At 44.4% G+C, this 23040-nt stretch overlaps 1 protein-coding gene across 4 annotated transcripts in view; it reads left to right on the forward strand.

Moving 5' to 3' along the window:
- Window positions 1-23040, forward strand: part of VGLL4 (vestigial like family member 4) — a 166354-nt gene that overhangs the window by 96776 nt on the left and 46538 nt on the right. Inside the window, exon 1 of one of the 4 annotated variants that reach the window (XM_019495839.2) lies at window positions 10104-10197. The exons of the other annotated variants lie outside the window; for them this stretch is intronic. The gene's annotated coding sequence lies outside the window, so the exon portion shown is untranslated. Of the gene's footprint in view, window positions 1-10103; window positions 10198-23040 lie in introns of those variants that run through there. 4 annotated transcript variants of the gene reach the window in all.

The raw sequence follows: 23040 nt of genomic DNA on the forward strand, positions 1-23040 counted from the left end.
TCAGCAATGATGGATTCTTTTTAAAGCCACAGCTTGCAGTTGTGGGTGTGGGAGTGTGTGTGTTGAGAACAAAGTGGGGTTTTTTTCAGATTAATTTCTTAGGCTTTGAGGCTCGTACTTGAACTACTTATACATGTGCAAGCACACGCATACATACACACGCATGTGCGCACACACACACTTCCTGGAAAAGTTCTTTTGCAGATGTCAGATAAATATGCATTACATGATGATTATATAATCATGATGAGCTATATATATATAGCTCATCATGATTATAATATATCATGATGATATATATGATATAATCACGTGTCAGGATTTCTAGAAGAGAGGAACAGAATTAGATGCCCATATCCCACTGGAAATTAGTGGAATGTTTGTTTGTTTATTTCATGGGTGTCTTATTCCCTTAGTCTCTCCTGAAAATCTCAGTCCAAGTGTATAGTGTATTACTGCTTTCCTTGGGTTGCTAACTTTTATAGTAGAGTGCATCAAATCTACTTTTAAATAATTACAGTGGCATCATAATTTCATCCGTTTCATTTTCCCTTTTAACATCTCTGCTAAAAGAACAGTGTTGTTTGCCTTCACTTACTGAAACGACTCATGTACCTATGAAATGTACTATTATCACAGAATCATAGAAAATTAGAGTTGGAAGGAACCTTAAGAGGTCATCTAGTCAACCCTGCTGCTCAAAGCAAGACCTTCCCCAACTAGATCATTCTAGATAATGCTTCTTGAGTCAGGCCTTGAAAACCTCCAAGGATAGAGATTCTATCACCTCTCTAGGTGTAATCAGTTCCAGTGCTTTACCACCCTCCTAGTGAGGTTTTCTTAACATCCACCTAAACTTCTCTTGCTGCAGCTTGAGACCACTGCTTCTTGGTCTCTTATCTGCCACCACTGAGAACAGTCTAGCTCCATCCTCTTTGGAACCACCCTGCAGGTAGTTACAGGCCGCTTTCAAATCCCCCTCTGACCCCCAGTCTTCTGTTTTCCAGACTAAATAAGCCCAGTGCCCTACGCCTCTCCTCAGAAGTCGTGTGCCCCGGTCATCTAACCATTTTCTTTTCCCTCCACTGGACTCTCTCCAACATCTCCACATCCTTTCTGTAGTTTGGGGGGGTAGGCAAAACTCCAGATGTGTCCTCACCAGTGCCGAATAGAAGCAAATAATCACTTCTCTCAATGTGCTGGCAACACTCCTACTAATGCAACCCAGTATGCTGTTAGCCTTCTTGACAACAAGGGCATACTGACTCTTATTCAGCTTATTGTCCACTGCAACTCCCAGATCCTTCCTCCAGAGCTGCTGCTTAGTCAGTAGGTCCCAAGTGTGTGGTGGTGCATGGGATTCTTCCATCCTAAGTGCAGGACTTCTGCACTTGCCCTTGTTGAACTGCGTAAGTTTTCTTTTGGCCCAATCTTCCAAGTTGTCTAGGTCAGTCTGAATCCTAGCCCTACCCTTGTATCTACTCTGGGTATCTACTACTCCCCCCAGCTTGGTGTCATCCACGAACTTACTGAGGGTGCACTTCATCTCATCTTCCAGATTGTTAATGAAGATATTGAACAAAACTGGCCCCAGCACCAACTCTTTGGGCACTCCACCTGATACCAGCTGTCAACTAAAACATCAAGCCATTGATTGCTACCTGTTGAGCACAACAATCTAGCCAGCTTTCTGTCCACCTTACAGTCCATTCATCCAACCCGTACTTCCTTAACTTGCTTGCAAGGATGTTGTGGGAGACTGGATCAAAAGCCTTGCTAAAGTCAAGGACTGTCACGTCCGCTGCTTTCCCCGCATCCACATAACCAATCATTTAATCATAGAAGACAGTTAGATTGGTTAGGAATGACTTGCCCTTGGTGAATCTATGCTGACTGTTTCTGATCACTTTTTCTGAATTATCATCTGATGGGGTTTACTCACTTCTCACTTTGTATTATTTGCACCACTGGCATAAACAGGCGAATTAGTGGCATGTCATTTATGTCAGATGTTAAGTGTATGAAGTTGAGATAAACCTGGGTGTTTAAGATTTAAAGCAAGTTCTTTCCACAATCTCTATATATTAGGCGACCCTTGAATTAATCACAAGAGTGGAAGACTACAGTTTGGATAGTGAACTTGCTGTCCAGGAAGCATTATAAATGGCACATTAGCATCCATGTATTTCATACATCTGAGTCATGCCAGTATTATGGTAGTTCTTACTGATTTATGGATGGGATCAGGCCTTTATGCTTCCTAATTCAAATTCTGTTCTTGTCTAGTAGGCTCCTTTGTCATACTGCCACAACTAAGGTTGGTACTGATGGGAAATTAAGGAGGAGTTTGCCCTGCCATAGCATAGTAAAACAGGTACATGTTTTGTCTTTGAGTTGCTTACGTTATGGATCCTGCTTCTAAACTCTGTGTGGGGGAAGGGAGAAGAATGAATAAACAACTGGTGAGGCTGAAACAACGGAGATCTGCCTTCCAGCAGCATGGTGTCCTACTTTACTGGAGAAATAATAGAGCTTGACGATACAGTGCATTATTTTACTAGCCAAATGAAAAGCACAAGTGCTAATGGAGTACTCTAGATGATGCTTAGTGTTCTGCATTCTCAGTTTTTAATTAAAAATAAATTTAAAAAAATTACGGGAATTTTTGGGGTTTGTCTTCAAAACATAAATATCAGGATGAAATTGGGATAAAAGAAAGAAAAGGAAAAAATTGGTTTGAGTCAGGGAAAAATCAGCACCAGGAAGAGCCCAGTACCGCTGCCGGCCCCAGCCTGCAGGGAGCAGGGCCGGGCTTTCCTGCCTGCCCCCCGCAGCAGGGCTTGCAGCTCCCAGCACCCACGGCAGGGCGGAAGCCGTAGCTGCCGGGGTGGAGCTTGGACCCGCTTCTCCCAGGCTGAGAGTGATTCTCGCGACCCAGCCCACCGCACCTGGGGTCAGAGCCAGGAGCACCCTCAGGCAGCGGCTCCAGCCAACCTCCCCTAACCCCTGCATGGCTGTCGCCACCTGCCCCCTCCCTGTCTGGCCAGAAGCCTGTGCCTTAGGTAACCGGCACAATGGCGCTTTTAGCTTACTGACACCACCCGTTTTTCAGTTCAAATCCCTGTTAACCAGCACAAGTGGGGAATGGGTCATTTGAACTGAAAAAACAGGTATAAATCAGTAAAAACCAAATGACTTAAAAAAACAAAAATCAAGGAATTTATCAGTGAAAATAGGTAAAAACTGAGACTGCAGAACACTAACAATACTGTTTGTCATGCACTGTACAGATGCACAGTGAAGAACAGGTCTTGTCCCAAAGACATTGCAACCAAAGTAAAAGTGGAAAATGAAACAGGTGGCCCAAAGAGGTGAATGGGCTTGCCCACCATTACCCATCAAGACTATAGCAGAAGTAGGAGAGAAACAGGCAATTAGTCCTGCCTTGCGAATGAAGGATTTTAAGATATTTTAAGAGAATTTGTATAGGAATAAATTTACCTTTGATTGCATCATTGACTTTCTGCAAGATGACGCAAATATTTGACAGGATAATGATTTATTTTGTGTGGATAACTTCCTTTTGAGTGTTCTCAAAACTTGTGGTTTTGAGCTCTTAATGATGCCACTGTCAATGTATAGTTTTGATGGGAAAATTATTTTTGGCAAATGGCTTCTAGTGATAGAAGGGAACAAGCAAATTGCATGTTTTGGTGTTTCTCATAGGAAGGCGACAAACATGTTAAACTCTTCAGTTGAGAAGTGTTCACTCTTCCACCAGGGGAATGGTGGCAGACATTTTAATGATGATCAACTGTTTCAAGCAGGTTATTTCTTTAGTGCAATTAGAGAGAAAAGAAACAATTAAGGAGATTTCTTGACAGGCTCTTGATATTGATTCTTAATTTGATCTACATGTATTTATCATTCTTGTTGCATTTGCCACCAGTTATTAACAACTGCCAGTTTAATAAGTAGTGCTTTAGTTTCATTGTTTTCTCTGCAATGAGCTTGGAGACATCTGAACACTCATGGCAGATTAGTGTCCTCACTGAGGTGAAAGGCCACGAAGCAGAACCAGGGTACCTGAGGGTAATGTGCCATTTAGAGGGTACCAGAGGGTACCCGTCTCAAGTTCCTAATGCTTCATATCAAATGACAAGCACTTGATCTGGGAGGTTTATTCTGAGGCAGAACATCTGAATCTTGTTTTTCTCTAAAAACTCACTTTTAGCTTTGTAGTCTTTCTCTGGGATTCTTATGTGAGAGGTAATGGCTGGAGGCCTTTGTTAAAAACAAATCGCAGGTGAGTCTGTTCTGCGGTAACTAGAGGGTGGACTGTCAGGCTTTGGCTCCTAATTGCCATTTGGATATGTCTGAAAACGTACAATTGCTTTATGGAAAATGATTGTTTTTCTCAAGGAGTGCACAGATGGCTTTGTGTTGGAAGGGAGATTTGTGTCTTCCTTCCTCCCTCTTCTCTTGTCTAATGTTTTATATTATGTATGCATTCTCAAGCTTGGACTGTTTCTCTGGGAAAGGTATAAAGAAATGCAATAAGATGCAAAGAAATCCCTCCAGGCATGTTATGAGACTCAGAGCACTCAATATAGCTTTTGTTCTGCAAGGTCTTCTGAACAATCCAGAAAACTGGATTTTGTTATGAGGAAAATTGGATCCAGATGTAGAGAAAAACACCACTTTTTGGTTTCCTAGTTCAACAGAGACAGCTTACATTAGTTAGTTGCATATTACATAATTATTTTACTTACTTCCTGTAACATTGAAGCGTTAGTTGGCTACAGTATTGAGTTTGAGTAGCTGTCTAGTGCAAAGCAAATAATTTTTAAATTCATATACATATTCCTATACATCTTCCAAAAAAGATTAATAGAGATATGTGATACCAAGCACAGACTCTGAAAGTTATTTTGCTAACTTCATTGGCTCATATTTTAATGAAATATCGCGTGCTATATAAGTTCTAGTTTTGTTTCCATCAATTTTCTTTGTTGATCTTGTATTTCACTCTGAATTTGTAGTATCAGCTTCTCCTGTTAAGTTCAAATCTATAAATACAACTCCAATCTTGCATTAAGAATGAGTGAAAGTATTAAACAGCATGGATACCTCATCTGTGGTCAACTAAAATATTGGTAGCATACTTAAATTCCTTTTTTCTTTTTAGTGTCCTGGGACACTAAATATCACAGTAATATAAATTAGGACAAACCCTCATATTTAAAGAACCACCAGTGGTTTTTAAAAAAAAAAAACATTTTTTCTTGAGTAAAAGTCAAGAGCTTAAGCTTTCTGATTTGTTTTTGGCTTTGCTCCTTCAGTCAGTTTCTCCGTTTTGTGGTGGGCATCCTCTCTTAAGTGTGGAATTCAAGATTGTACCAGTTTTCCTTACTAGTCTTGCAGCTCAGAAGAAATTTAGGTTAAAAAGGGTTTGCTTTTGTTTTTTGGAGTTTTGAAGTCCCTATAACTTTCTAAAACCCTACATTGGGAAAGAAAAAAACAAACACAGTATAGGGTTATTTCACAACTTTAAAGGAGGTAAGATAAGAAGCCTGGTTATAGAAATGAAGTTTTGTAAGTTCTATTGCAACAAATTGAATTCTGTGTCAATGTGTAATTTGTTTAAGACTAACTTGTTACTCACAAGTCAAATTTGCTACAGTACCAAATTTCTTTGGCTATAAATCCAGGGAATTTAGGATACACTGAAATAGATTAAATTGCTCCAAAGTTCAAATAATGCACTTTATTGTATAGAGGGCTATTAGAGAGCAACTAGAAGCTGAAACAACAGTCTGCATTGTGTGGCATCTGAAATTATGAATGAAAAAAGTTCATCCATATGTATTGGTCCTTTTTTTAATATCTACTTTGCATGAAAATAGTTGCTTGTTAATTCCTTTTTTGTGGATTTACACAGATGGACCTTTATATTTTGATGCTGGCTGAGTAGGCTCCACAGTTTAACATGCTGCAAGCAGACAGTGTGCCAAGTAGTTGAGCAAAGTTGTTTACACTAACAATAATCCATCAGGACAGAACCTTAATTCTTCATTGATAATAGTGCAAGGTAATGATGAATACACGTTTCTGGAGGTTTGTTTACAACAATTATACTGCACTTATTAAGTGTTAAATGAACACGAGAGTATTCTTTTGTTTTGTTTTAAATTTTATTTTGAAGCCAGCCAGTAATTTTTTTCTGTATAATCTTCCTCAGTATTGCTTTACAAATAGACTTGGAGCGCTTGATACACAGAGTGCCATTGTTTCTGTCTCTTTTTAATAGAAACGATACGCTTTGGAAGTTATTTGACTGTGTGATAGGCCAATGTGATAGGCCACTTAAGCTGAGATTTTCCAAAACTTTACAAGGGATATGGATACCTAATTACTATTAAAATTTTAATAGTAATTGGGTATCCAAATCGCATTTTGAAAATCTCAGTCTTTGAGCCTGTTGAAAAAGACTTAGAAAACTGTAGCAAAGTGAAGCCCTTTTTGTTCCACCTACAGTTTGTGTCATTTGGTTTAAAAGTTTTTTGAAATCGGAGAACTGGTGGTGGTGGGGGGACTGTTTTCCCTAATTTCTAATTCATCTAAAACAGTTATTCTCAACAAGGATGTCATGGCACCCTGAGGTGCTCTGAGATTCTTTTAAGGCTCTGCTGGGGTGCCACACAATATTTGAAGTTGGATAGCCCTGGCTTAAAGCAATAGGCCAGAAGAGGAAGTTGTAGAAGAAAAACCCCAGGAATTGTGCATCTCCAATGTTTACCCAAGTTTTCTATTTCCCTTCTTTTGTTTTCCTCCCTCTGTCACTGGGAGAGATGATAATATACATAGTGCACTTAATATAGCCAGTACTAAATGCTATATGTGAATAAAACTTTGCTGCTTTTGCATTGAAATAGGAAAAAGAGATGAAGTTTTGCTTTGCCAGGCGACTTATTCTTGGAATAGAGGTGTACCAGATTAGTTGCTAGGGGTGCACCGATAGAGATTTTTGGGGCCAATACTGAGAGCCAATTTTTAAGGAGGCATATTGGCCGATACTGATCCAATTTCCGGATCAGCGGCTCCCAGACCAGTGGCACCAGCTGTCCTCCACCCTGTACCCCCCAGAGGAGCTGCAGCTTTGTCCCATGCCTCCCCTGCCTCGGCTGGGCAACGCTTGCCTCAGCCCCAGCCCCACTCCTCCATCACCGTAGGAGCCTTGATCTGCCCCCCATGCTCCTACCCTGCCCCCTCGCCTTCCACAACACCAAACTTACCAGCTACACGCAGCTTTCCAAGCAGCCGGTCTGGGCTCTTCACTGCCTACATGCTGTGCTGTGGCTGCGCGAACGCATGCACAGGCATTTATTGGCTACATTATTGGCCATTGCAGGCCAATTTATGATGCAATCAATTTTCTTTATATCAGTGCCGATCCCATATTGGACCAATGTATCGGTGCCACCTATATTAGTTACTTCAGCACTATTGATTCCATCATCCAACAACACTGGATTGCGTAAGGCTATGTTTTCTTTAACGCATGATCATACCTGTCCTTTTTCACTGCTCTTCATTTCTGAGTTCTCTTTTATGAATTGATAGTGTGGCTTATTTAAAATCCAGCATTGTAACAACTTTCTCCTCATTCTTTCAGACTTCGTTAGCAGGTTCCAACAAATCTATTACCTCTCACAGCAAAAGGTTTGGAGCTGATTGTGTTTTAAAAGCAGTAGTTGTTCCAGAATACACATATAGCAGTGAGGCATGCAAGTCTTCCCATGTTGTGAGACTTAACATTCTCTAAGCAGAGAAAAAATAGAATATTTCATTTATTTATTCACAGCTAAGCCTTTAAATGTGTATTGTATTTGGAAATGAGAGAGATTCAGTAAAACAGCAAATCTGTAGGAGCATGGCACTGTAGTAGGGGACATAGCCAATATTCAGATAATTAAGGACAGATTTGGCATTAGCTATTCTTTGTTAGCCTTTAGCACTTTGCTGTCATCATTTCACATGGGAACAAATAAAACCAAAAGCTCCCAACAGAAATCTTTTAAGGCAGTTATAAATTTAAAGTTGGCCAGAGTCTGATCCTTTGCAAGCAGATTGGTGTTTATTTCTACACACACAAATGGTGCGTGTGGATGCCCCTGGATACCATGAAAGTGGCTGCTTCAGGAAAGGTCAGATGTGTACTGTGTCAGTGGCATAGTGTTAGGCAATTTTGCTAGTCTACCACTTGTATTTGGCAGCTTCATTTTTTGATATAAGCATATTTGGACACCTAAAAAACCTGCAGCTCTGAAGGTTTAAGGATTAAAGGACAAGATATGGTTCCATGTCCCTTTACAAAATATATTCCTAGTATTTAAAAAAGGCTAGATATGAGTGTAAAACACCTTTTCCAATTGTTTCAGATGGAACGCATCTTGGAGGGAGGGAGGGAGGTAGAACTGTCTTGTGATTCATATCAAATGAATGAAAATCCAGTCAATTTCTTGGATTTGGTATAAATATTTACAGCATAGAAGGGGATTTTTGTTTTATTATGATGACTCTTTCTAAAGACCTTTTTAGATGGCCTCTCCTGACATCTGGTGTGCATTGCTGCTGTTTAACTCCCACCCTCGGCTTTCATGCTGTGGCATCTTGGGAAGCTATCACATGCTGTGGTTGGTTTAAATTAAATCACATGGAGCCAGCTGGGAGAATGCTGACATGCACACTTTTCCTGCTGAACACTCTGAAACCAGTGGCTACAGTTAAGAGGTGAAGTTTTCCATGCTGCACTGCTATAGATGCAAGCCTGCATTATTTATAGAGATCACCAGAGTGGGAACAATGCAGATGTCAGGTCCTAGCAATAATGTTTACAGCTGCAAGCCTTTTTGGTTCTCACCTATTGTATCTTCTTTTCCAAATATTTTTTTGTAGCAAAGGTATCTGAAACTCATCTTATAAACAAAAATAAATAATTATTTTGAAAATCATGGAAAGTTCTAAGAATTAGGCTTGTAGATGACTACCTTGCAGTGGGATACAGCTCAATGGAAAGGCTAAGGAAGTACAAAGCTTATGTTTGTAGTGTGTTAAAATTGTTTCCTGGTCAGTGTGTGATGAGGGTGAACAGGGCCCTCTGAAGTGACCCTGCCAAACACTATGGTACAACCTAACTGAACAGAGCATAAGTGAGGAAAATATTCAGGTTTTTTGCTTCCACTTGAGGTAATTGAGTGCAACTGAGCTTCAAAATGGACCGACTTATCTCTCTGCAAAGCTACTGGAAATAGAAAATTAGTTCTTACCCCCAAACTTTGAGCGCCATAAAAAGGAACTCTGTAGACCTGAGATTTTGTTTTTTTGAGTTTTGTGAAAAATTTGTGGCCAGCAACCTTTTAGTTTTGTTTTATATTTGTTTCAGTGTTTGTATAAATAAATTTCAAATGATTTGGTAGGCAGGAACAGCAAGGAAATTGCTATCCAGCTCAAATGTGGCCGCACCAGTGCAGAATAGAGGGCAGTAATCACTTCCCTCTATCTGCTGGCAATGCTCTAACTAATGGAGCCCAGTATGCTGTTAGCCTTCTTCGCAACAAGGGCACACTGTTGACTCATATCCAGCTTACTGTCCAGTGCAATCCCCAGGTATTTTCCTATAGAGCTGCTGCTTAGCCAGTAGGTCCCAAGCCTGTAGTGGTGCATGGGATTCCTCCAACTTAAGTGCAGGATTTTGTACTTGTTTTTGTTGAACCTCATGAGATTTCTTTTGGCCCAATCCTCCAATTTGTCTAGGTCACTCTGAATCCTGTTTCTGCCCTCCAGCGTATCTACTACTCCTCCAACTTGGTGTCACCCGCAAATTTGCTGAGCATGCAATCCATCTCATGTTCCAGATCATTAATGAAAATATTGAACAAAACCAGCCCCGGGTCTGACTCCTGGGGTATACCACTTGATACCGGATGCCAACCAGGCATCAAATCATTGTACATGACTCATTGAGCTTGGTGATTCAGCCAGCTTTCTGTCCACCTTACAATCCATTCATCCAACTCATACTTCCTTAACTTGCTTTCAAGAATGCTGTGGAAGACTGTATCAAAAGCCTTGTCAAGATATATCAAGTCCACTGCTTTCCCTGCATCCAGAGAGCCAGTCAAGTCATCATAGAAGGTAGGTCAGGCAAGATTTGCCCTTGGTGAATCCATGCTGACTGGTCCTAATCATTTTTCTTCTCCAAATGCTTAAAATGGATTACTCAAGGACCTGCTCCATGATTTTTCTGGGGATTGAGATGAGGCTGACTGATTTGTAGTTCCCTGGATCCTACTTCCCTGTCTTAAAAATGGGCACTGCATTTGCCCGTTTCAATCATCTGGGACCTCCCCTGATTGCCACAAGTTTTGAAAGATAAGGACTCCATGGACTTTACACATCCAGCTTTTCTAAATAGTCCCTAATCTGTTCTTTCACCACTTGAGGGGCTGCTCGCCTTCTCCCAGAACTGTGCTGCCTGGTGCAGTAGATGGGGAACTGACCTTGCATGTGAAGACCACAGTAAAAGAGGCATTGAGTACTTCAGCCTTTTCTTCCTTATCTGTCATCAAGTTGCCTCCCCCATTCCATAAGTGACCTACACTTTCCCTGATTTTCCTCTTGTTGCTAAGATACTTATAGAAACCCTTCTTGTTACCCTTCATGTCCCTTGCTAGGCTTAAGTGGTCCCTTCCAAACCCATGTTCCTAAACAAGTCAGGGCTGGATGGCACCTTGGAGACTAACTGGTTCAGAGAGGCATACACTTTCATAAGTAACAGCCTATTGTCAGATGTCAGATGAAGTGGGCTGTCGCCTACAAAAGCTAATGCCTCTCTTAACCAGTTATTTTCTAAGGTTCCACCCTGCCTTGACTTTAGACCAGCATGGTTACCATGTTTCTATATTCCTAAACACAGAAAGACATAATCCAGGGGCCTGAAGGCAGATGAACCAATAGAAAAAGTTAGCAAAAGACTAGTAAGTGTTTCAGTGGCAATGCATACGGAGTATAAGGGGGTGCACATGCACCCCCTGAGAGTGCCAGTGCACCCCCTGACTAGCTGTGCTCGCCGCTTAGGCGACAGATGGGGGGGCAGGCAGGAGCACCAGTGCCCCCCCTGCAAGCACCAGCCGGGGAGTGGGAGCTTCCAGAAGCGGCCTCGTGATTGGCCGCCTCACAACCGGCTGCGGGGGTCCTCCCCCCCTCCCCTGGTCAGCGAGATTGGCTGAGGCCCCCCCCCCCCACCCCCAATCGCTGACTGGTCACTGGGGGGGCATGTATGGCCAGTCACCCATGAAGTGTTTTATTGAGGGGAGGAGGAGGAAGAACCAAGGCAAGATGATGGAATTCTAGTTGCAGATGGGGGGGGAGGGGTTGCTTAGCACCCAGAGCAGCACATCCTACAGGGATGTGCTGGCTTGCAGAGGGGAAGCTGTGGCAAAGTGGGGCTCCCCGACTAGCCACAGTGCTAGATTTCCCGCCTGCCTTTGGGCACACCACCCACCTGTTTCTCCTGCCACACCTTGTTTATATAGGTGGCCAGAGATCTAAAATGTGCGCCGCACCAACAGTGCCCTGCCACATACCTCCCCCCTTAAAATAGTTCCTGGGGGAGGTTTCCACTGCTGCTTCTCCAAAGCAGGCTCCCCTCAGAGCCCACGAAAGCCCTCAAGTGGCGAGCACCCCAAAGGTGCTCCGCCACAGTGGGCCAGGGTTTAGAAAGACCTCACAGAGAGCCCCACAGGCCAGATGGAATTGCCTGGCGGGCCAGATCCGGCCCATGGGTCTTACTTTGCCCGCCCCTGACATAGGAACACCTGGAAGAGAGACTACATAAACAACAAAAAAAGCAAAGTCCACCTATGGGGAGCTAAAACCAGGCTGGTCTGGTTAAGGTAGTGGTTCTCAAACTTTTTAGACTCAAGGCGCCCCTTTGAAAGTGCCAGCTCTTAGTTTTAACCCTTTTTCTTGCATACAGAAGAATAAAGCAATTTTTCAGTTGCATAGAACTCAGAAAGACCACAATTATATATTTCTATGTGACATCTCTGTGCTTATCTTGTGAATCTTGTGTGTAAACCTAATAGTGCTAACATTGTGGCACCCTAGTTGAAAATCACTAGCCTAAACAGTACAGGATTGGATGCATCCACCTAGACCAAATAATCCCAAATTAGGACCACAAAAAAGACAAGTATGATTCCTGATGAAAGCCAACAGCAGTTACTACTGTCTATAATAGTAAGTAAGTTTGAAGTCTATGTTTTGCCAAAATAGATATTCATTAAAGTTTCTTTACGCCTCTTTTTTTAACACAGTCAGAACAGAACAAAAAAATAAACAGGAATAATAAAGCAATTACATTTGATGGCTCTTGGGGTACAGGAAATTTATGACTATTTAAATTACATAATATTGATTTAAATAAAAAATGCTAGGAAACTGGCTTTGAATTTTCAGAGTCGCAAGTTACAGAAATATATTTCTGTTATGTTTTCCAGGTACAGAACTTTATTCTCATTTTAAAAGATAGTCAGTCTGAGTCTGGTGAATCAGCGGATCCACTTAGCTGTGCCTTAGACTGCCTTCTAAGAGCCTGGGCTCCAGGGGGTAGAGGGAAGAGGGTCTGAGTGCAGTGAATTAGTTGGATAGTTCCATTTGGATTTTTGTGTTCTCTTCCCCAACCCCTCTCGTCGTTCCCCTCCCTCCCCCCCCATTCCCAGAACGAGGGCCCTCATTCCATGCTGCATTCTCAGACAGCTGGAGGGACCAATCACAGGTCTTGCTATACCAGACAGGGAGCATGGACCACCCTTAAAAGGATCTCACAGCAACCATGTGGTTTCCCAGTTGGAAATCACTGGCCTAGACTTTAAGGATAAGTTTGCAAAGTTTGAAAGGAGCTTCATTACCTTACTGGAAAAAGGAAAGGGGATTGTACCTGTTACAAGATTTGGGATGGATAACCTAAAGTCTTCCAGCATTATCTTATGGCTATGATGCCTTTCAAAAACGCTACATTTAGGGACAGGATACTGATCCAGCAATTATGAAGCAGCTTTGGATGTCCTTGTTTAGAGTCTGTCATATTTTGAGGTTCTTGATGCTTCATATCTGTAGCTGCTGTCACCGAGTTATTCCAGAGCCTCTCAGATCATTTTCAACATCAGTAGTATGATTTTAAGGAGAGAGAGGATTTCAAGTGATTGTGCTGTCTAGTTTTTGTTTCCCCTCCTCCCCCACCTCCTTCTATTTACAGAATCCCTGAACTATAGATTCTACCTGGGAGGATCAAAGGTATTTTGTTCTATGGTAAACTATTATGGGAGGCTCACCAGGGGAAAGTGAAGTTGTGCTGCCTCTGCTGAGGAGGCCTTATTAGGCATTTGGAAAATATACACGTCCACTCTAGTCAGGCTGTGGTTAAGAAAAGTAAAGCCAGAGTTTGGGCTTCCTTGGCTTCTTTCATAAAGATTACAGGGTTTGACACACAACATTTAGCAGATGTGCTTTTTGCTTCAGGGTGCTGAAAGCAATTATTTAAGCAATACCCCACCCTCTCTCCTTATCCTTTTGTAGAGGACAGCTAGGCCTAACCCATGCATTCTGGACTGGTACAGTCTGTTTTGATGTTTTGTATTGATTTGGTTTTATAGTACTCACATATTTGGTTTGTGTGTTAAAGTTGTGCCATTAATATAATTTTCTCTTTTGTAGTTTTTCAGTAAGGGAATTTGGGAATGAGAAACCATGACTTTGTAATGTAATATTTACTTTTGCTAAGGTTTGATACAAGGTAATAGTTTAGTTGCTAACATAAGAAAAGACGCATTAAAGTAAAAATGTGACAAATGTGCCTGGGACATGTTTATAGCAAGCCATTGTAGTACTCTGTCATAAAATTTCTGAATGCCTCTGAAAAAAACAGACTAATTACATGCCTTGGTTGTTGCCAGGCTGGTCTAAGGACATGGGCAGGCAAGGTTCTTTGGGTAATTGTGGTATCTTTTATTAGACCAACTAAATAGTTGAAAAAAAATTTCTTTGCAAGCTTTCAGGCACAGACACCCTTCTTCAGGCAGAGGGAGAGTCTGCTGGTGTTTTGTGTGCTCTCAAAACAGATAGAGTAGAAGTCAATATGCAAAATACAGATGTGTGTGAAAATGCAAATGCCTGGTAGTGAGGATCGGAGGGAATGTTGACTTGGTGATAGAATGTACCTGGTGAAATGCAGACAGGTTACCTGGGGTTATCAGATGGCAAGCAGGTTATAACGTGCCATAAATCCAATGTCTATCCATGATTTTTTGTATCCAGTAGATTTATCAAGTGAAGTTCATAGGCTCTCTACAAAAGGTGTTTTGTAAATTCCCTTTGAGGATTAGAACTGAGAGATTAGAGAGAGAGTGGTTGTGTTGTGAGAAGTGTGCACCCACAGGAAATTAGATATTTTCTTGTCTTTAATAGATTTTTGTTGTGCGTTCAGTCTTGTACACAATTGTTGTTTGGTTTCTCCTACATATTTTCCATCAGGACATTTAGTGCACTGGATGAGAGAGATTTCTGGAGGTGTAGGTGTAAGATCCAGGAATGGAGGTGGTACTGTTGTGGGGTGTAGTGATTGTGGGAGTGGTGGAGATGTGTTGGAAGCTTCTTACATTTCTTGTCCAGGCATGGTCTGGATCCACTTGATCTACTTTGGGCCATAGGAATCTTTTCTCTGTTGATGAGGTTGGCTAGGTTCGGTGTTCGTTTAAAGGCTAGGATGGGTAGTTCTGGAAAGACCTCTTAAAGAATTGGGTCTTCTTCTAGTATGGGTTGCGCTTGCTTGAGGATTTTCTGTATAGGTTCCAGGAAAGGATGGTATGTCATAACTAATGGTGTGCATCTTGTGGGGATTTTCTTTTTGTACTGCAGCAATTCTTCACATGGTATCTGGGTGGCTCTTTCAAAAGTATGATCTCTCTCTCTGGAAGAGTGTCCTTTTTGGGTGAAGCCCTTTTGAGATTTGCGAGGTGATGATCTTGGGTATTCTCCTCAGTGCAGATTGGGTGGTGTTGGAGGGCTTGGCTGTATATTACAGCTTTCTTGGTGTGTTGAGGGTGATTGCTGGGTCTGTGTAGATACGTATGTTGGTCCATGGGCTTCTTATATATGGTGGTTTGTATTTTACCATTCTCTAAAGGCCTTAATTTCTGTCCAGAAAAATACCCTAATAAGATACTGCCATGTGGAGAACTAGAATTTTCCAGTGCCTCTATCTCAAGGAATATTTCCACAATCAGAAAGAATCTACTTTCAATAACACTTCATCCTGTGACAACATTGAGGAAATATGCCCCAAAAAACCATTGGACACCTCACAGTGGTGTCTGCTATATAGACTGTAAATTCGAACCTCGACTGGTATACTGACTGCTTCAGAGAAAGAATGAACAATGAAATAATCAACAAACCACCATAACAACCTCTCCTTCTTGGAAGGGCCATAGAATCTCTAAGATCCAACCACCAAATACTAATAAAACCAGCAGGTAAAAGAGGAACTATAGTTATCCTGAACTGTGAAGACTACATAAAATAGTGGTCCCCAACCTTTTAAAGTCAGAGATCACTATTGGAATTTAAAAGAAATGCAAGGTCTACCCCAGGGGTGTGCAAAATACGGCCCGCAGGCCGGATCTGGCCCAGGAGGCCATTCTATCTGGCCTTTGGAGCCCCTAAAAAATTTAGAAAATTAATATTTATCTGCCCTTGGTTCCTGTCAAAAATGACAGAAACCAAGGGCAGTAGGACCCAGGAGAAGCCCGGTGAGCTGCCACAACAGCAGGGCCCGCCCAGCCCTGCCCTGCCCTGCCCCCCCCCCCCCAGCCAAAAGCCCCAGCAGGGGCTTCTGGCCTGGGAGCACGTGGCTGCCCTGCGCTGCAATCTCAGGTAAGTAAGGGGGGGAAGGGCAGTGGGGGACCCTGGGCAGGAAAGGAGGCCGGGAAAAAGTGGCCTCTTGCCCACCCTGTGCCCAGCACCCTGCGCCCAACACCCCATGCTGCAGCCGCTTGCAGCCTGCCTGTGGCTGCCAGTGCCTGCTCTGGACAGGCCTGCATGGGCTGTGAGTGGCTGCAGCACGGGGTGCTGGGCACGGGGCAGGGAGGGGCTGCTTTTCCCCCCCTGCGCTCAGCACCAGCTTGTAACCCGGCCCCACTACCAGCCCGGGCCCCGTGCCGGCCTCACCCAGTGGGGCTGCGCGTGGTGACAGGAGCTGCAGGCCCCCCACTTGCTGCTCTGGGCAGTGTTTGCCATTGCTGTCTGTGGGTTGCCTAACGCGCGAGCTCCGGGAAGGTAGTAGCAGCGAACACTGCCCAGCATGGCAAGCGAGGGGGCCGCAGCTGCTGCCGCCGCTGAACAAGCCTGGAGCTGGCAGGGCCCAGCCTAGTAGTGGGGCGGGTTATAAGCCGGTGCTGAGTGCAGGAAAAGCGGCCCCTCGCTCGCCCCGTGGCTGTCACCCTGTGCTGTAGCCACTTGCAGCCCATGTGGAGCTGCCTGTGCCTGTTCCAGACAGCCCTGCATGGGCTTCGAGCACCTGTAGCAGGGAGCGCTGGCCATGGGGTGGGTGAGGGGCCACTTTTCCCTGTGCTCAGCACCAGCTCCATCCCTGCTGGCAAGTGTGGGGTCAGGGCTGAATGCTGCCCCCGGCTTGTACCACAGGGCTGGGAGACACTGGGAGTGAGCAGGTGCGGGAGCCAGCGGGAGCATGGGGCCCTCACCGGTGTCCCAGGGCCAGTGCTGGCAGGGCCCAGAGCTGGGTGGCAGGAGCCCAGGGTCCCAGCCGGCAGAAACTCTATGGAGCTGGGCCAGCTCCCCCCTCTCCCTGCTGGTGCAGCCCTACTCAGCTCCACAGACCCCTGCCAGCCTGTGTCCTGCTTTGGGCCCCACCAGTGCTGGCCCTGGGACATTGGTCCCAAGATGGTGACCAGGGGGCAGAGCACCTGTCCGGGGCAGGGCTACCTATACGACCCTTGACAGCCTACCAAAACCGGGTAAGCGGCTCTCCGCCTGAAATAATTGCCTGCCCCTGGTCTACCCTGTGCCAATGCGGCCACCACCTCCTCCCTCCCTGGGGATTGAGACAGAGGGAGAAAAAATTATTTGGGGGCATGCCCCCCCAGCAGGTAAGTCTGTGGGGGAAGTGGCCAGAGGATGGGAAAGGGCCATGGGTGGGGCAGGGCAAATCAAGGCCCCAGCCCTAGCCTCACAACCTACCTTCCTGCTAGGGTCTTGATCTGCCTTTCCCCTCCCCCCACCAATGGCAGTGAGGAAGGGAGTAGGGCTGAAGGAGGGGCAGGTCTTGCACAGGTGGGGTGGGACGTAGCCGTGAGCATCTTGTCCAGGGGCCAAAGTGGGGGCACTCACCCCGGGAGGGCATGGGGGGCATGGGCCCCTACAATTGCATGGGGTGAGGCAGGGTTGTTCCTGGTGGAGGATGCGGGGGCACTGGAAGCAGAGCTATGGGGGGTTGCAGCCACCCAAAAATTTGCTGTAGCTTCCCCAACCCCCTCACAGCACCGCCGTCCCCAGGCCTGATCTCAGTGTGGTTGCAGCCTCCGCTAGGAACAGCCTGGTGCTGCCTCCCATAGCTGCCGCCTGCCCTCCCCCACACAGATATGGGGCACATGGTCCCTGTGCCCTCCAGAGTTTGGGGGGGTGAGGCTGGGAGGCGGTGCCAGGCTAATCTCAGTGGAGGTTGCAACTGTGCTGAGATCAGGCCTGGCGGTGACCTTGTATCCCCACTCCCAAGCAAAGTGCAGCCACATCCTCTGCCGGAAACAGCCTGGCCCCAGCCAGCAGCTGCAGCCCATGCTGCCCCATCCTGTGCAACTCCAGGGGCACATGCCTCCATTGACCTCCTGGGGTGAGTGCTTCCCCCCATGCCTCCCAGATGAGCCGCTGGTGGCTCCATCCCGCCCCACCCTGGCTGTGCAAGGCCTTCCTCTTCTCCCACCCCAACTCCCTCCCTGACTGCTGCTGCAGCCACCTGTGTTGCCCCACATTTTTTTGTGGGGGGAACATGCCCCCCAATCTGTGCATGGTGGAGGTGGCTCCCACTGCAGGCTGGGCTTTTCACCTGGAGCTCCTCTGCAGCTGGCCTGGGAGCGGCCAGATGCATGTCGCATTGGGCGGCTTCCTGGGCAGCTGCAACCATGTGAAGAATTGCTGCAGTACAAAAAGAAAATCCCCACAAGATGCACACTATTAGTTATGACATACCATCCTTTCCTGGAACCTATACAGAAAATCCTCAAGCAAGTGCAACCCATACTAGAAGAAGACCCAATTCTTAAAGAGGTCTTTCCAGAACCACCCATCCTAGCCTTTAAACAAACACCGAATCTAGCCAACCTCATCACCAGAGAAAGATTCCTATGACCCAAAGAAAATCAAATGGATCCAGAACCTGCCCAGACAAGTAAAGTAAACCCTGCCAATGTATCTCCAACACTCCCACAAAAGCCACACTTCACAACAGAACCCTCGCCATTCCTGGATCTTACACCTGCACCTCCAGAAATATATATCATCCAGTGCACTAAATGTCTGATGGAAAGTTATGTAGAAGAAACCAACAACAGCTGCATACAAGAATGAATGCACAACGAAACTGTATCAAAGACAAGAAAATATTCAATTTCCTGTGAGTGTACACTTCTCACAAGACATCCACTCTCTCTGTATAATCTCTCAGTTTTAATCCTTAGAGGGAATTTACAAAACACCTTTCATAGAAGAGCCTATGAACTTCACTTCAGAAATCTACTGGATACAAAAGATCATGTACTAAATATAGACATTGAATTTATGGCATAAGCTGCCTGCTACATTCTGTCACCAGGTCAGTATTTTCAACCCCTCCCTCCCAATATGTCTCACACCTATCGTCTTCCATTCCCTATGATCCTTACTGCCACACATTTGCATTTTCACAGTCCTGCATTTTGCATTTTATTCCATCCAGGAGAACACAAAACACCAGCAGACTCCTGCATGCCTGAAAGCTTGTAAAGAACAATTTTTCCAACTATTTAGTTGGTCTAATAAAAAATATCACATCTACCCAGAGAACCTTGTCTGACTAATTCCATGCAGAGAAGTCAGTGATTTAAAAATGTACCTCTTGTTTTTTGTTTCAAAAATATAATAAATGAGTAAATGCAGCATAAAAGCCCAGTCTGTATAGCAAGTGTTTTTAATCGATCTGACTGCTATAATGAAGTAGTTTATAGGTTTTAATATACTCATGGGTAAAATATATCTCTAAATTAATACTTGAACAAAAAGGTTTGTATTTAGAAGTACTGACTGTACTGTATCCACAGTGAGGATGGAATATTCAGGAAAACTACCAGGGACAGTAGTTAAGAGCTACAGTCATGTTACAGTATCTCATCTTTCATTGCTTTACTAACCAGTTTGAAACCCATTAGTCACAAAGCATGTTTTATTGTTGAGACACACCTCAACTCTGTGTTCTGTTCATAGTAAGATTTGTCCTAGGCAGATTTTTTAAATAGAGGGAATTCACATGTATTATACACCAAGAAAACCAAACTACCATGCAAAACTTACATGTATCTAAAAATATAAACTTTCAGCCTGTGCTAACTATGCAAATAAGTATAAGGTTATAACATATACATGGTCCAACTGTTTGACTAATTTAGCATCAAACTGTGTACTCTTAATTCTGAGAGAACAAAATGCTAAGTATGTAAGCACATATTCACAATAGCCCAAACTGATTATCTTCATTGCAGTCCATTAATCAAACCTTTAAAATTTTTCAGTTTTTAGATAGTGTCCTAAATCTCTCATTTTGTCATTGCATTTACATTTTACATTTTATTTAACATTTTATTTTACATTTACATTTTACATTAACATCTTACAATGCTTCAAACTACTTGACCTAACTAATCTTTCCTGTTGTAATCTTTGTCTGACTCAGATTTTTTTATTTTTAAGTGGACGGCAAGTTGTGTAGCTTTGATCATTTTCATGTAATGACGGACTGTCTTTTGACTAGCTCATCTGCTTATGTTTAACAATAGTCATTTGCCTTAGTTAGAAGGGAATGAATGAAGAGACATCCAGAAACTGCCACAGCTTTACAAAACAACAGTAATTTGAACTCCATATCTAGGACACTGGTAAGCTGTTTGTGACTTTTAATTGATAGAATATTTTCTATGCACTGGAGACCGACCCTTTTTATATGTTGATGTTGAGTTTGGATTTGGGACACCTGATGTAGAAATTTTAATCAGTATCAACTTGTAAAGTTTGCCAGTCACAATGATGATAGCTTCATGCAAGACTACTCATATAAAAAAGGAACTGACTTGTAATAGGATGTTCAGGCTTTTCCTGGTTATAGTTGGGATTAAACACATTTCTGACAAAAAAAATGAACATAGACTGAGTATGCAGCTCATTCCCCATCTAACTTTTCTGGTGCACTGAAATGTCCAATTCAGATGAAAGCATTAATGTGGAGTCTGCTTCAAAGCCTGATGAAGTCTGTAGAAGGTCTCCCATTAATTTCAGAGAACTTAGTTTTAAACCGAGTAATTCTCAACCTTTTTTAACTTAAAACATCCCAGATAAAATGCCAGCTCCTAGCTTTCGCTCATTTTTTGACTAGAGAAAAATAATAGAGTAATTCTTCTGTTGCAAAAAATAAAACAGGTCAGAATGCTTTTGACACAATGGATTCCTATTTGAAGTCTCTGCGTTTATCTTGTAATCCATGGGCACGTCCATCTGAGCGCACACGTGCCTCGTGCCCTGTCTCAAACCCCTTTGAGACTGGGCAAGAGGCATGTGCAGGAATGAATAAATGTTCCCCGTACTGCAAGTTTGCAGCATGGGGAGAAAATTACACCCTGGATATCCAGGGGTCTAAAACAACCAAAGTTAAAAAAGTAGGGCAGGGGAACCGGAGGCTGGGTCCTCCATGGAGACGCTCTGGCTTCCAGAGCGTCTGTATGGTTGACCCCTCGCCCTGGTGCTGAACACAGCCGCGCGTTCAGCACCAGGGCTTCAGTGCCGTAAGGGGTCAGGGGGGCTGGAGGAGGGGGGAGGGGACTATGGGGGGGGACCCCTTCTGGCCCTGCCCTCTCCCCCAGCCCCCCCAACCCCTGCTCTGCCTGGCCCCAGCCCCACCCCTTGCCTGCCCCCCGAGCCCCCTGATCCCTGCCGTGCCAGGCCCCAGCCCCCCAAGGTCCTTGCTCCCCCCACCCTGGCATTGGCAAAGTAAAGAACAAAGAAAAAACACCCCTGGCACTTAGCGGCAGTTGTAGCTGACATCTGGCTCACTGGGGCCCTGCCCGCACAGTGCAGGGCAGGGTGACGGCCCCAGCCCAGGCCCTCCTGTTCCCCGCTGCCCTGTGCTGCCTGGGAGGGGCTCTGTCAGGAGTCCCCAGAGCCCCCCCAGCCCCTGCTTCTAAGGTAAGTAGAGGCTTTTTTCGGGAGGGGGGAGGTTCTGGTGTTGCTTTTTGTTTTGTTTTTTGTTGTTGTTGTTGTTTTTTTTTTTTAAAGTAACAGTGCCTGGGGTTGTGGGGCAGCCATGGGGACCTGGGGGGTGCAAGTGGGCGGTGGGGCTGGGTGGAGCAGCCATTGAATGGGGCTGCAGCAGCTGGTGGGGACTGGGGCCAGGTGGGGTAGCAATTGGAGGGCTGGGGTGGGGCATTTGGGCCTTGCGGGTGGGTTGTAGCCCCTGCGGGGGCCATTTGGCCCTGGTTGGGGGGCTGCAGCCCCTGTGGGGGCCAATTGACCCTAGTTGGGGGGCTGTAACCCTTGCGGGGGGGGGCCATTGCTTTAACATTGTAGATATATCAATAAAACATTGGCCAACTGATCACTGTCTCTCTGTTTATAGTGGTCTTTTGTTTTAATTGTTGAGGAACATGGATTTTGGGGTATTTTACAGAGTGACTTTGGGATTTTTTTTAATTTTTTTTTTTTTTTTAATCAGGGATTTTTCAGTTTTCCAATAGGGAACACCAGAATTCCTGTTAGGGAGGCCAGTGGAAGGACCGTGCCTGGTCAGAGTTGGCACCTTGAACTCAGCTGGCTGTGGCTGACCTCCTAGCCCTGAGCTACTTGCCATGGCAGCTTTTTGTACTGCTGGGGCCAGGACAGGGCAGCTTTTTATACTGCTGGGGACAACACAGGTGCTGGCCCCAGGCTCTGGCTCCCCCTGGCTGCAGATCTGGGAGGAGCCAGGCAGGGTTATTTTGCCCCAAGTGGCACAATTTGCTCCACATCAAAGTGCATGTCCGAGCATGTGGGTTGAGGCAAAAAGCTCCAGCTCAAATTTGTTACGCTTCTATTTGAGCTTCTGCAAGCGCATGTGCTTGCATGTGTGGACGCACCCCACGTGCTTATATTGTATTGTGCCCCATGGAACCCTTAATCTCAGTATACCCTACGGTACTGTAGCACTGCTCTAACTAATGGAAAAGTTGTTTCAGGTTTTTTTGGGGGTTTCTTTGAGATTTAAAGAAGAACAATAAAAAGAAAACATTATTAAAATCTGGAACTGACTTTTAAAAGAGCTTAACAATTCAGCTTCTTACAAGCAATATTAATGTATAGAACACTGTGGTCGCATCTACGCAAGATGCTAAATGCGCAGTAGACTAATTGTACAGTAGAATTAGTGTTCTGTGCATTAACGTCACTGAAAAGGCTTGTGCCGGTGCTACTGCTGCACATTCAGTTAGTACCGGTAATAACAGGTACTAAACTTAATGTATAGTACCTATGGCACATTAGTGCACATGTAGATGTGCCCAGTTAGTGATAAATAGTCACTTCTCATTGCATTTAGAATGCAGTATGTTTTTCCAGTGTGTTCAATGGAATATATACCTTCTGTTCTTAAATTGATAGTAATGTAATTTTATTAAACAAGTTTGAGAAAAT

The sequence above is a fragment of the Alligator mississippiensis genome, chromosome 12 (assembly GCF_030867095.1).
Source record: "Alligator mississippiensis isolate rAllMis1 chromosome 12, rAllMis1, whole genome shotgun sequence".
In the NCBI taxonomy this organism is placed as follows: Eukaryota; Metazoa; Chordata; order Crocodylia; family Alligatoridae; genus Alligator; species Alligator mississippiensis.